The sequence below is a fragment of the Rhodamnia argentea genome, chromosome 4 (assembly GCF_020921035.1).
Source record: "Rhodamnia argentea isolate NSW1041297 chromosome 4, ASM2092103v1, whole genome shotgun sequence".
Taxonomy (NCBI): domain Eukaryota; kingdom Viridiplantae; phylum Streptophyta; class Magnoliopsida; order Myrtales; family Myrtaceae; genus Rhodamnia; species Rhodamnia argentea.
The window spans coordinates 31,664,399-31,675,524 of record NC_063153.1 but is presented as its reverse complement, the minus strand read 5'-3'; positions in this window follow the sequence as shown (position 1 = coordinate 31,675,524).

The following is an 11,126-nucleotide window of genomic DNA, read 5'->3' as shown; positions in this document are numbered from 1 at the left end:
AGATCTCTTTAGGAAAAAATTAGAAAGAGTGGCTGTATTTCTCTTAAAAAAAGACAAAAAATGGAAGATGAAGTTCTGAATTGAATGTACACGTTTAGTAATATATAGAGAAGGTGTTTCAGCAGACACGACATTTCAAAGGCTAAGAAGTTATGTCCAAACAAACATGACCTTTCAAAGGTATCGCGATCCAATCTAAAAATCGGCTAATGGATTGCTAAGACTCCATAACAGGCTTAGCTCGGCCCTCCCATGTCCATACCAAATCGCGACGGGTTATATCGAGTTCGATCTTAGTGTGATCGGATGGCATATGTATGTATACATGCGAAAGGAGTTGTCACCGATCTTTGGAAAAGGAAGTCCGGAAATTTCATTGAGCGGTCGAGAGATACCGTTCGATTCCACGCAAGCAGAGATTAAAGGTCCGGGGACTTGGTTATGTTAGTGTTCCACCAATGCCCTTTCGGTACCGAAATTGAGTGTTTTTCTAATGTATTCGTCCGGGTGTGAGTTTATCATCAATCACAATCAAGGCTTATCATGTGCGCAATCAAGGAGTCAATGTTCGGGGATAAATCACAACAAACGACCCTAGTAAAGCCCTAGGACCTTAGAGAATGGAGCGATTAAAGCTTGAAACAATTTTGGGGAAAATTTGTTTAAAGAGACAAAATCATCATTTTCAGGGGTTTTTAAAGTCGAAACTAGGAAAATGAGATCAACATAGCAATTTCCTATTTTTTTGTGATTTTCTGGAATTTTTATGAATTTTTCCAATATTTTATTATTTTATTATAATTAATTTTTTTAATTTCGAAAAATAATCTGGATCGGGTCAATAGGCCCGGTCCACTTGACTAGAGCCGGACTCGGGCCTTAAGGGCCCTAGCTAGTCTAAGAAAAAGAGACTCATTAGGCTTGATTCAAAAAAAATTTTAACAATTTCTAGAAATGACCCAATTTCGAAGCCCAAATGTGATCAGATTTTAAGCCTCCCCACATACCAGCCCAAACACATTAACTAGGCCCAACTTTCCTTCTATTCTTTCCTCCATGGGCCAATACCAAACTTCAATTTGTGGCCCAATTTTGAAAAACAAATCTACCGATCACAACTCCAAAACTAGCACACGGTCCGGAGGAGTTGTTATGTTTGGGCTCCAAGAGCCAGACCTCTCCCCTCGTTCTTTTGCTCTCCAAAACCTCTCTTCTTATCATGAAAACCCAGCCTCAAAGGGACCCCACGACTCCTTGAAACTTGCCCATTCAACCTTGGTACTCCATACCTGGCCCTCTCCCAAAGCTGCATTTTCCTCTCTTTTGTGCTCAAAGCCAGCTTCATAGGGCAAATGGGCTTTCCAAGAGGTTTGGGGAAGAGGGGAGAGCTCATTTTTGGGTTTGACCCGCCCAATCTGGCGCAAAATAGTCTCCATACGGTGCTAATTTGACCCATTTTCGTGAAACTGATTCGACTAGAATGTAATTAAAGGAGTCTACATCAACTGTCAAAACCGACTCGGAAAAACTAAAAATAAAAAAGATGATAGGAAAAAGCTCAATTTTTTTGCTCGATTAAGACATGAAATCTCATGATTTAAAGAAACTATGACGTAGGCATGGCCATGGGCCGGAACCGGCTGGTTCCGCTTCATGAACCGGCGGTTCCAATTCGTGGCCATGGGGGAATTGGACCCGAGCCCTTAAGGAGCGGTTTCGGTTTTGAACCGGCGATTCCGGGCCGGTTTCGGGCTTGGTTCACGTTCAAAACCGAAAATGGAACTACCGATTTCGGTTCCGATTTTGGTTTCGGTTTTTGAATTTAATTTTTAAATAATGAATTATGAAATAAAATAAAATAATGAATTATGAAATAATAAATTATCAAATGTTGCTATGTGGAAAGTTATATACATATTTACCTTCATAAAAAAAAATTATCAAATGCAAATTGTAATCAAATTTGGAGGGAAAAAAAAAAAGAAAGGAGGAAGGGACTTGAACTTAATGAATTATCATTAAGTGTCTACACATCTTCTTGGGGATAAAAAATCAAAGTATATGTAGTTCTTTTACCTTTAATAACCCCATACTTACATTGTCATCAATCGTTGTTACTGTTTCGATGCTTGGTACCCGTGGCGATGGTATCTCCGTCATCGAAAAATTCGGCTTCATTATTGCATTATATCTCTTGTTGTCGATATTAAGCATTTGTCCAATAATCGATACAAGGTTGAGCCTCCACCGAATCCAGAGCTAATCTTGAATGTCGTTCGTCCAAAATATTGCCTCCAGCGCTAAATGTTTGTTCAACCGTAATCGTTAAACAAGGGATTTCTAAAACTTGTTTTGCAATGAGAGCGAGAATTGTGTATTGGGTTGAATGCCTCTTCCATCAATCTAATATTATGAAATTTGTATTGCCTTCAGATTCATCAAACTTAAAAGAAATGGTTAGATAGCTCTCTATTTCAGAAATATTTCCTATTGCTCCCTTTTGTTTTTTTTTTTTTTTTTGCCTATTCAATAGAAGTTTGTACCCTCTACTAATTTTACCTAAGTCCTCACTTTGTAAGTCACTAAGTTGAAAAGATCCACTATCACCTAAATTATATTTACTATAAAATTCATTATGTAATTCTACTATTGTGTTTTTAACCATCCTTTGTATAGCTCTAACATTTACCATTTCATTTAAATGTAACATTCATAATATGTATTCAAATAATCACATAAATCATCTAATTTGCAATGTGGATAAAAAATACAAGCAACTAAATAAATAATAGGAATTTTGCTATAATAATGTAGCCATTTTATTCGCATTGCTATGATAGTGTCACGCAATTTATCATCATTTTCATTTGCTTCAAAAACTCCAACAATATTAATACACTCTATTAAAAATAAATGCGAAGTAGGATAATAAATACTGGATAAAGTATAAGTTACATTATCAAAAACTTTTAAAATATCTAAATTCTTTTTTGCAAATATCCCACTCTTGTGGGTATAAATTAATTTGCGTAATATTATCCGAAATAAATGCACATAATAAGTCTTTATATGCAAAAGATTCATTAAGCAACTCGTAAGTAGAATTCTAACGATTTGGAACATCTCTTGAAAATCTTTTTGATCATTTTCCATTAATTTTACAAAATCTGCACCATTATTTCATTATTTGGGGATGTTTCCATAAAAATTGAATTGCTATTTTTATTGGGTTGAGAAAAATATCAAGAGCTTTTAAATTATCTTGTACACATAAATTTAAAACATGACAAATACATCTAACGTAAAAAATTATCTACCAAAAGCGAGTTTACAAATTTTTTCTAAATAGACAATTGAAGCGGTATTTGCCGCAGCATTATCAAAACCAATTTAAAAAATTTTGTTAAGCAAATAATATTCTTATAAAATTTTCCTAATTATTCTATAAATATTATTTGCCGTATGTTTATCATCAAAAACTCTAAATGCAATAACTCTTTTTTTAATATTCCAATCATTATCTATCTAATGACATGTTATATCCATGTAAGAATGAGTTTGCCAATGATCGCTCTAAATATTGCTACCTATATGTACACGTCCATTAAAATTCATAAAAAAAGTTTTGTAAATCTTTTTTTTCCTTTTTTATAAAGATAAAAAACTAACAGTTTAAGTGCATTTCTCGAAATACGTTTTGTTTGTGGAGCACATACATTTTGTATAAATTGATTAAAATCAAATCTTTCACTAAAACTCAATTGAGCGGAAAGATGATTGAGAGAATTGAGAGAATTTGAAAGAAATTATAAGAAAAAAAATGAGAGATGAAAGGGGTATTTATAATGGTTAGGATAGAATTTACAAATTAATAAAGAAAGAAAAAAGGAGGAGGGGAGTGACCGTTGCCTTACAACGGCTCTTTCCCCTTTTTTTTAAAATTTTTTTTCTACCTACTCTTTTTACGATTCGGTGGTTCCGGGCCGGTTCAACTTTCTGAGGACCAGTAACCAGCCCCTATGGCACGGGCAAGTTCCGGTTTGGAACCCGTGGGCTTGGTCAACAGGCCGATTACGGGTTTGACTCGAGTCGGTTCCGGGCCCAAACCGGCCCGTGGCCATGTCTACTATGACTTGAACCGAATTTTTGAGAACTAATGTGGCTAAAATACGACTAAAATTAAAAGAAAAAATTTGGCTATTTTTCTATATTTTTTACCACATTCGGTATTTTCTCAATTTTCAGCTATTTTTTAAATAAAAAGAAAATTCGAAAATGTTGAAGAAGTACGAGAAGTTCCTCATGCTTGGCCAAGGGTTCCAAAGTTGATTTTTGATTTTTATAAATTTTTATTGATTCTCTATTAATTTTTTTAAAAAGGCCGATTAAAAATCAGGTGTTAACAAAAGGTTAGGAAGTTATGTCGAAACAGATACAATTTGAACACACCTCTTCAAAGGTTGTAAGAGCCCTTTGTGAACAGTTACATTGTTTCACTAAAAAATACTGGTAATTGTTGATTAGTTCAAACCTAGTCCATGTACGCACTCATATTTTTTTGATGTGGGACGAAGCATTTCTTAGTTTGTTTTACAAACAAACTACCAATAATTTCCCACTTTGCTTGTAAAATAAAATTACAAAATAAAATTTCTCAAAAAATACAGCTAACATTTCCATGAGATTAATATACCTCTATAAAGGTCTCTTTTGTGTTAAACTTTTATTTAGTGGAAGTATCTTAAAATTTTATCAAAGTTACAAGTAGTTTAGCTTTAAACTTGTTACTCTATGTAATAGAATCGGACGTACCGCACATATAACCTCTTGTTTCAGCAAGACGTTCATATTTACTCAGCACCATTATGGCCTTATGCTTGTACCTGTTTCATGAGCTCTCTAGAAAGCAACTCTAAATTTGGTAAAAAGCGGCACCACTTCTAAGTCCATATAAGTGAAGTATTTCCACGTGTTTACGTTACTAATAAACACGTTACTAATCGTATTATACTTCATTAAGAGTATAACTTACCCTCTAAACCGTAATGCACAATACTGACTTCTCATATCCAAGTTAATGTTCGTATCAAACAATCACTTTCGGTAACATTTTTTACCCATTAATCTTTTAGCTAGTGATATGCTAGTATTAGGTCGGGTTACTACTATTGGTGATTTTAATCAAAGGGTTTCAGCCCCATTTCTTTTAAGGTCACCTTTGCCACATCTCTTGGTAGAGCCTTTGTAAATGGATCGACCAAATTCTTGCTTAACCTCACGTAGACAATTGTTTTGGTACCATCTTGAATCAATTGTCTCACGTACTCATGCCTTAGGCTAATATGTATAGGCTTTTCGTTATAAGTGCTACTATAAGCTATTTCCAAAATAGCCTGACTATCACAATGAACATAAATATGAGGCATAAGACTAGGCCATAATTTGATATCCAACAAAAAATTTCTAATCAATTAAGCTCTTTCCACTCATTGCTAAAGCAACAAATTCGGATTCCATTGTTGAGTGAGTTATACATGTTTATTTCTTGCTCACCCAAGATACAACACATCCACATAGCGTGAAGATTCATCCGGAAGTGGAATATTTGTCTTCTAGTATCGGTGTATCCTTCTAATACAGCCGGATAATTGTTAAAGAACAACCCCGAAATTTCTAATTCTATTAAGATAACCAAAAATTCTGACGACAACATTCCAATATTCCATATTAAGATTACTAGTGTATCTACTTAACTTATACACAGAAAAATCAATATCAAGTCTAGTACAATGTATCACGTACATTAAAGACCTTATATTACTCGCATATTCAAGTTGTGCTCCTACTCTACCGGTATTATTATTTAATTTCATACTGGTATCAAACGAAGTACTAATTTATTTGAAATCAAGATGTTTAAATTTATTTAACATCTTTTCAATATAGTCACATTAGCTCAAAGAATAACCTCCACGATGTGTTTTAATACCTAAGATAGTATTTGTTTCTGTATTGATGCTGCCCTTCAGATGTGGGCAAAGTGCACAACAACTTTGTCCCTTCGAAGCAGCTAAGTCATACCAAGTGAAGCTTCACAAGCTAAATTAGTTTATCAAGTACATTGATATGTTCTTTTGATGCACACCAAGTGAAAATATTAGAACGATGGCATTTCTTTTTCAAATAATCTCTCCATGCCCACTCCTCGGTGAAGAAGAATCTGAATTGATTACGGATTCGGTAAAATAGTAATTTCACCCTTGTTTAGTCTAATATGGTGCAGGAGTTAAACTCGGACAACAAGAAAATGAGAAATTGAGCATCCAACTTGAAATTCGCAAGTGAAGATTCTAACAAACACTAATTAGCTTAGCAAATCAATGCACCGACACGGAGCTAAGCCACTCATCCTATTTCCAATTTCTGCACTTTTAATCTCACCTCTCCACATAGACGACACTCTAAACGAGAAATCAACATCCGTACTACTTTTTTTCCTTTGGTCAAATACACAGTTCCTACTTATCCAGTCTCATTTTTATACTATGAGAACAAAAAAGACGAGAGACATTACATCGAACGGTTTATAGGCACCAACTATTGGACCTAGCTATGGATCCGAAGGAAACCCTTCTTTTTTTTTTAATCCAACGACAACGCTGGTTTATCGGCGAAAAGTATAAACTTAGTGACAATGGGCCCAAAGATTCCAACTAATTCAATGGCTCCAATCCATTGGCAAAGTCAAAATGAAAAAATTCCAAGCGAGAGAAAAGAAGGACGGCGGATAATTACAATGGCAATAATCCGGCAAAATAAGCAGAACTTCTTCTTCTTCGCAGCGATGGAGAGAAGATAATCGCTTCCGCAAAAGAAAATAATCGCTGAGAGATAGACGAGATTGAGAGAAAAACAAATTCTCCCACCGAATCAGTATCTGTCCCCTTCAAAAATCTCTTCCCCAACTCGTTATGGAGAGAGGATTCAAAAATCGATACTTCACTCCATGACATTCAAAGGACACATGTTTTCTCCCATTCGCCTCAAAGTCCGATTCCGTTGTTCATCTTATTCGACATTAAATTTTCAACAATTTTAAAGATTTATTTTTTCCACAATGTTGCTAATGATTTTCAACAAATATCTTCCAGGATACAACAAAGTCTCGGTGCGAATAGCGGATCGCGATTCTGATATTTCTCCAAGATCTCTCTAGGAAGCAATTAGAAAGAGTTGTTGTATTTCTCTTAAAAAAATGAAAAATGGAATATGAAGTTCTAAATTGAACGGACACGTTTAGTAATTTATAGAGAAAGTGTTTGAGCAGATACGACCTTTTAAAGGCTAAGAAATTATGTCCGAGCAAACATGACCTTTCAATCAAAGGTTGAAATGTTATGTCCGAGCGTACACAATTTGAATACATCTCTTCAAAGGTTGTAAAAATCATTTGTGAATAGTCGCGCTGTTTCACTAGAAAATAATGATAATTGTGGATTAGTGCCAAACCTAATTCACGTGCAAACTCACATTTTTTCGATGTGGGATAAGGTACCTTTTAGTTTATTTTATAAATAAACTACCAACACGTAAGACATATCACTTTGAAGTTTTGCCATATCTCTCTCTCTCTCTCTCTCTCTCTCTCTCTCTCTCTCTCGCGCGCACTAAAATGAATGGTTCTTTTACATGACCGGCAAGTTTCACCTGAACTAAACGATGGAACAGAAATAACCACAATCGACCATCATGTACCCGAAGTTTTGTATTTTCGGTCAAAATGGAGGTCGTCCATTATTGATTGTGACGATAAAAAGTTACCACCTAAACATGTGCTAGTACACAATCATATTACAAACCTAATAATTGTGATTTTGATTAGTATATAGCGCTTAGATATTTAATTGTTTAAGATGTTTAAACCTGAAATAACATATTCTACTCTTGAATGGGGCATGCGGTTACATCATGTGTTAGGTGAATATTGTTAGAGTAATTAAGTATTAAACCACACCTTCATCTAACAGCGTAAGCTTTTAGAACGATAGATAACGGTCTCACAAAATCTCACATGGTATAAGAGCTGGAGGTCCCGAGTTTATACCTTTTTAGGCCCCTATTTGCCTCCTCAATGAAATATTCAAATGCTTAGTACTAAGCAAAAAAACCAAACAAAGCATGATGGGGAATGTTAGAGTAATTAAATATTAAACAATGCATTCATCTAACATCGGTGATATAATTTCCGAACAGATGGGCATTGTAGTGTAGTAGTGTAGTTTCGATGGCGCTCTTCATGGTTTGATCTCAAGAAGGTTGGCATTAAAGATTGTTGAGATGTATATGTGAATTGTGTTAGAAAATCTCACATCAGGGAATTTATGCAATTAATATATTATATTAATTGGCACATAACTTCATTTGCTTAAAATTTTTTAGTGAAGGTGGGTCTAATTAGTTTTGTTGACGGATTCGAACTCGAGCTCTTCGGTTGGTGACCTCCATGGGTGAATGTATTAAGCCTTTAGAACAATAGATAACGGTCTCACAAAATCTCACATGGTATAAGAGCTGGAGGTCTTGAGTTTATACCTTTTTAGGCCCCTATTTGCCTCCTCAATGAAATATTCAAATGCTTAGTACTAGGCAAAAAGACCAAACAAAGCATGATGTGGAGTGTTAGAGTAATTAAATATTAAACAACGCATTCATCTAACATCGGTGATATAATTTCCGAACATATGGGCATTGTAGTGTAGTAGTGCGGTTTCGATGGCGGTCGTCATGGTTTGATCTCAAGAAGGTCGACATTAAAGATTGTTGAGATGTATGTGTGAATTGTGTTAGAAAATCTCACATCGGGGAATTTGTGCAATTAATATATTATATTAATTGGCACATAACTTCATTTGCTTAAAATTTTTGAGTGAAGGTGGGTCTAACTAGTTTTATTGACATATTTGGACTTGAGCTCTTCGATTGGCGATCTCCACGGGTGAATGTATTGAGTTTACGTTGCGCGCTCCCTCTCAACAATCTCCCCATCACATGTGAATTCATTAGTAAGTCTACTCTCCCTTAATTTAAGTATCATTCTACATCGCATTTATCCTTGGCCTTTTTCCGAGATAGAACCATGAAGGCTACCATCGGGATTGTAATGCTACACTACGGTGTTCCTCTGCCCGAAAATCGCGTTAGTCATCAAATTCCATTATTAGAATATTCACAAACCATCGAGATAGATTGAGGGTCCACCAATCTACCATTGACTTTAATACCACTTATTGGAAGCGTGTGGCAGAAGCCTGATAGCTTCATTCGTGGACATCACCAAGGGAAAGCTCAAAAGTCTACCACCATCAACATATTCGGTTGGACTCACTTTAATGAGTTATGAGCCAATTTGGATATAATTGCTACACATCACATTAGTTTTTTGATATAAGACTTTCTCCCATAACTTACAAGTGTACCTCGACAACGTTACCTCATTTATAAAGGAATATTCATAAGGAAGTTCGAAGGACGGTTGAGCTAAGTAAGGGGAAAAGCTCAAGCGAGATGTTAGCATATTTGTTGATCTTGCTAAAAGAGATATGATCGGGATTCGTAGCAGAACTACACATTTTCCTAAAGGCGCACACAAAAACTCCATTCAAAGAGTGCTTGCCCATTCAAAGTTCTGAGGAAAATCAACTCAAATATATATGTTCCTAATCTACCGGAGCCACGGTACTTCTCGGACTCGAAATGAAAGAACCGCGAACTTGGAGAGAGCCAGCTCTTTTTATTTCTTTTCCTGTTTTCTAGATTCTTGGCATGAAGCATGGTTGTCTTAGTCGTCATATAGTCCACTTTGGATTTGAATTTATAGTTTAAATGCCAAGCCGAATAAAGTACTATTAAAAAAAAAAAGGCCTCGCTGTCGGAACATGCGCTAAAGTGAGTAATTTTACACTAATATGACATTCAAGTGATTGAAAAAAAATTATATCCCTAAAGTGAGCGTTGTATAAAATTACTTATATAAAAGTACTGATGACGCGCTTGTGCTGCACCATTTTATGATGACTAATAATGTTGGAAAAGCAAAGTATGCATTGAAATTCAGCACTCTTGACAGGACGGGCATCCAGTGCATTGCTTTCAGAAACTTGTATATGCATGGGCTCCACGCGTCATTGAAAGGACCATAGTATTTACTACTAGAGATAACTTGAAGGACTACAAACATTATAGGGGGATGAAAACTGAATTCAAGCAATAGCACAACGACGAGTTTTATAACTTCCCGTCAATTATATAAAAATGAAAAACATGAAAAAAAAAAACAATTAAAATCTACTAATTTGGAGTAGTAAAATGGTTTTGTGAAAACCGTAGAATTTGGAAATTTTAGTTCTCATTCAATCAATGAAAAGACGTTAAGAAAACACAATTAAACATTAAATAAGAAGCTTTGTATGGTTGTGCTCACTCCTTCTCTCTCGTATTCTTATCGCCGATCGTAGGTTGCCGTTCACCATTTGTTGATCGCCTCTCTCGTATCCCTACTGCCGTTCACCAATCTCCATCCGTCCGCCGGTCGTCAGTCGCCGTTCGCTTGTCGTCGTCTGCCGTTCTCTGATCGCCAGCCTACCGATAGCCCAATCGTAGAAATTTTATATTGTTATCAAATAAATTTCTATTCTAGGAATAGAAATTTTGTCACTTTATTAAACGTGTGTTACTGCTCAAAAACTCATAAAGAGAATAGAAATAGAAAAATCTATTTCAAACAAGAAATAAAGCCTAGAAAGAAAATAGTTGTTATTCGCGCCCCTAACGGCTGAAGGTAAGTGACCTAGATTTCTTCTCCCTTTATGTGATGATTGTGATTTACATTTAATTGGGGAAAAGAACGGAGTATATAACTTTCGTACGCCGTTTAATTTAATGTCACAACTTTTCGCCGGATCATTTTAGTATCTTATTAAAGAAAAAAAGATCAATAAAATGCCTTTGGCGATAAATTTTGACAAAAAAAATTCTATGTTGCTTTTTAAATAAAATGTTAATTCTTACGTGGCTATTTTGTAAACAAATCCAAAGCCTTCTCCCTTGTCTACAGAGCTGCTCCTCCA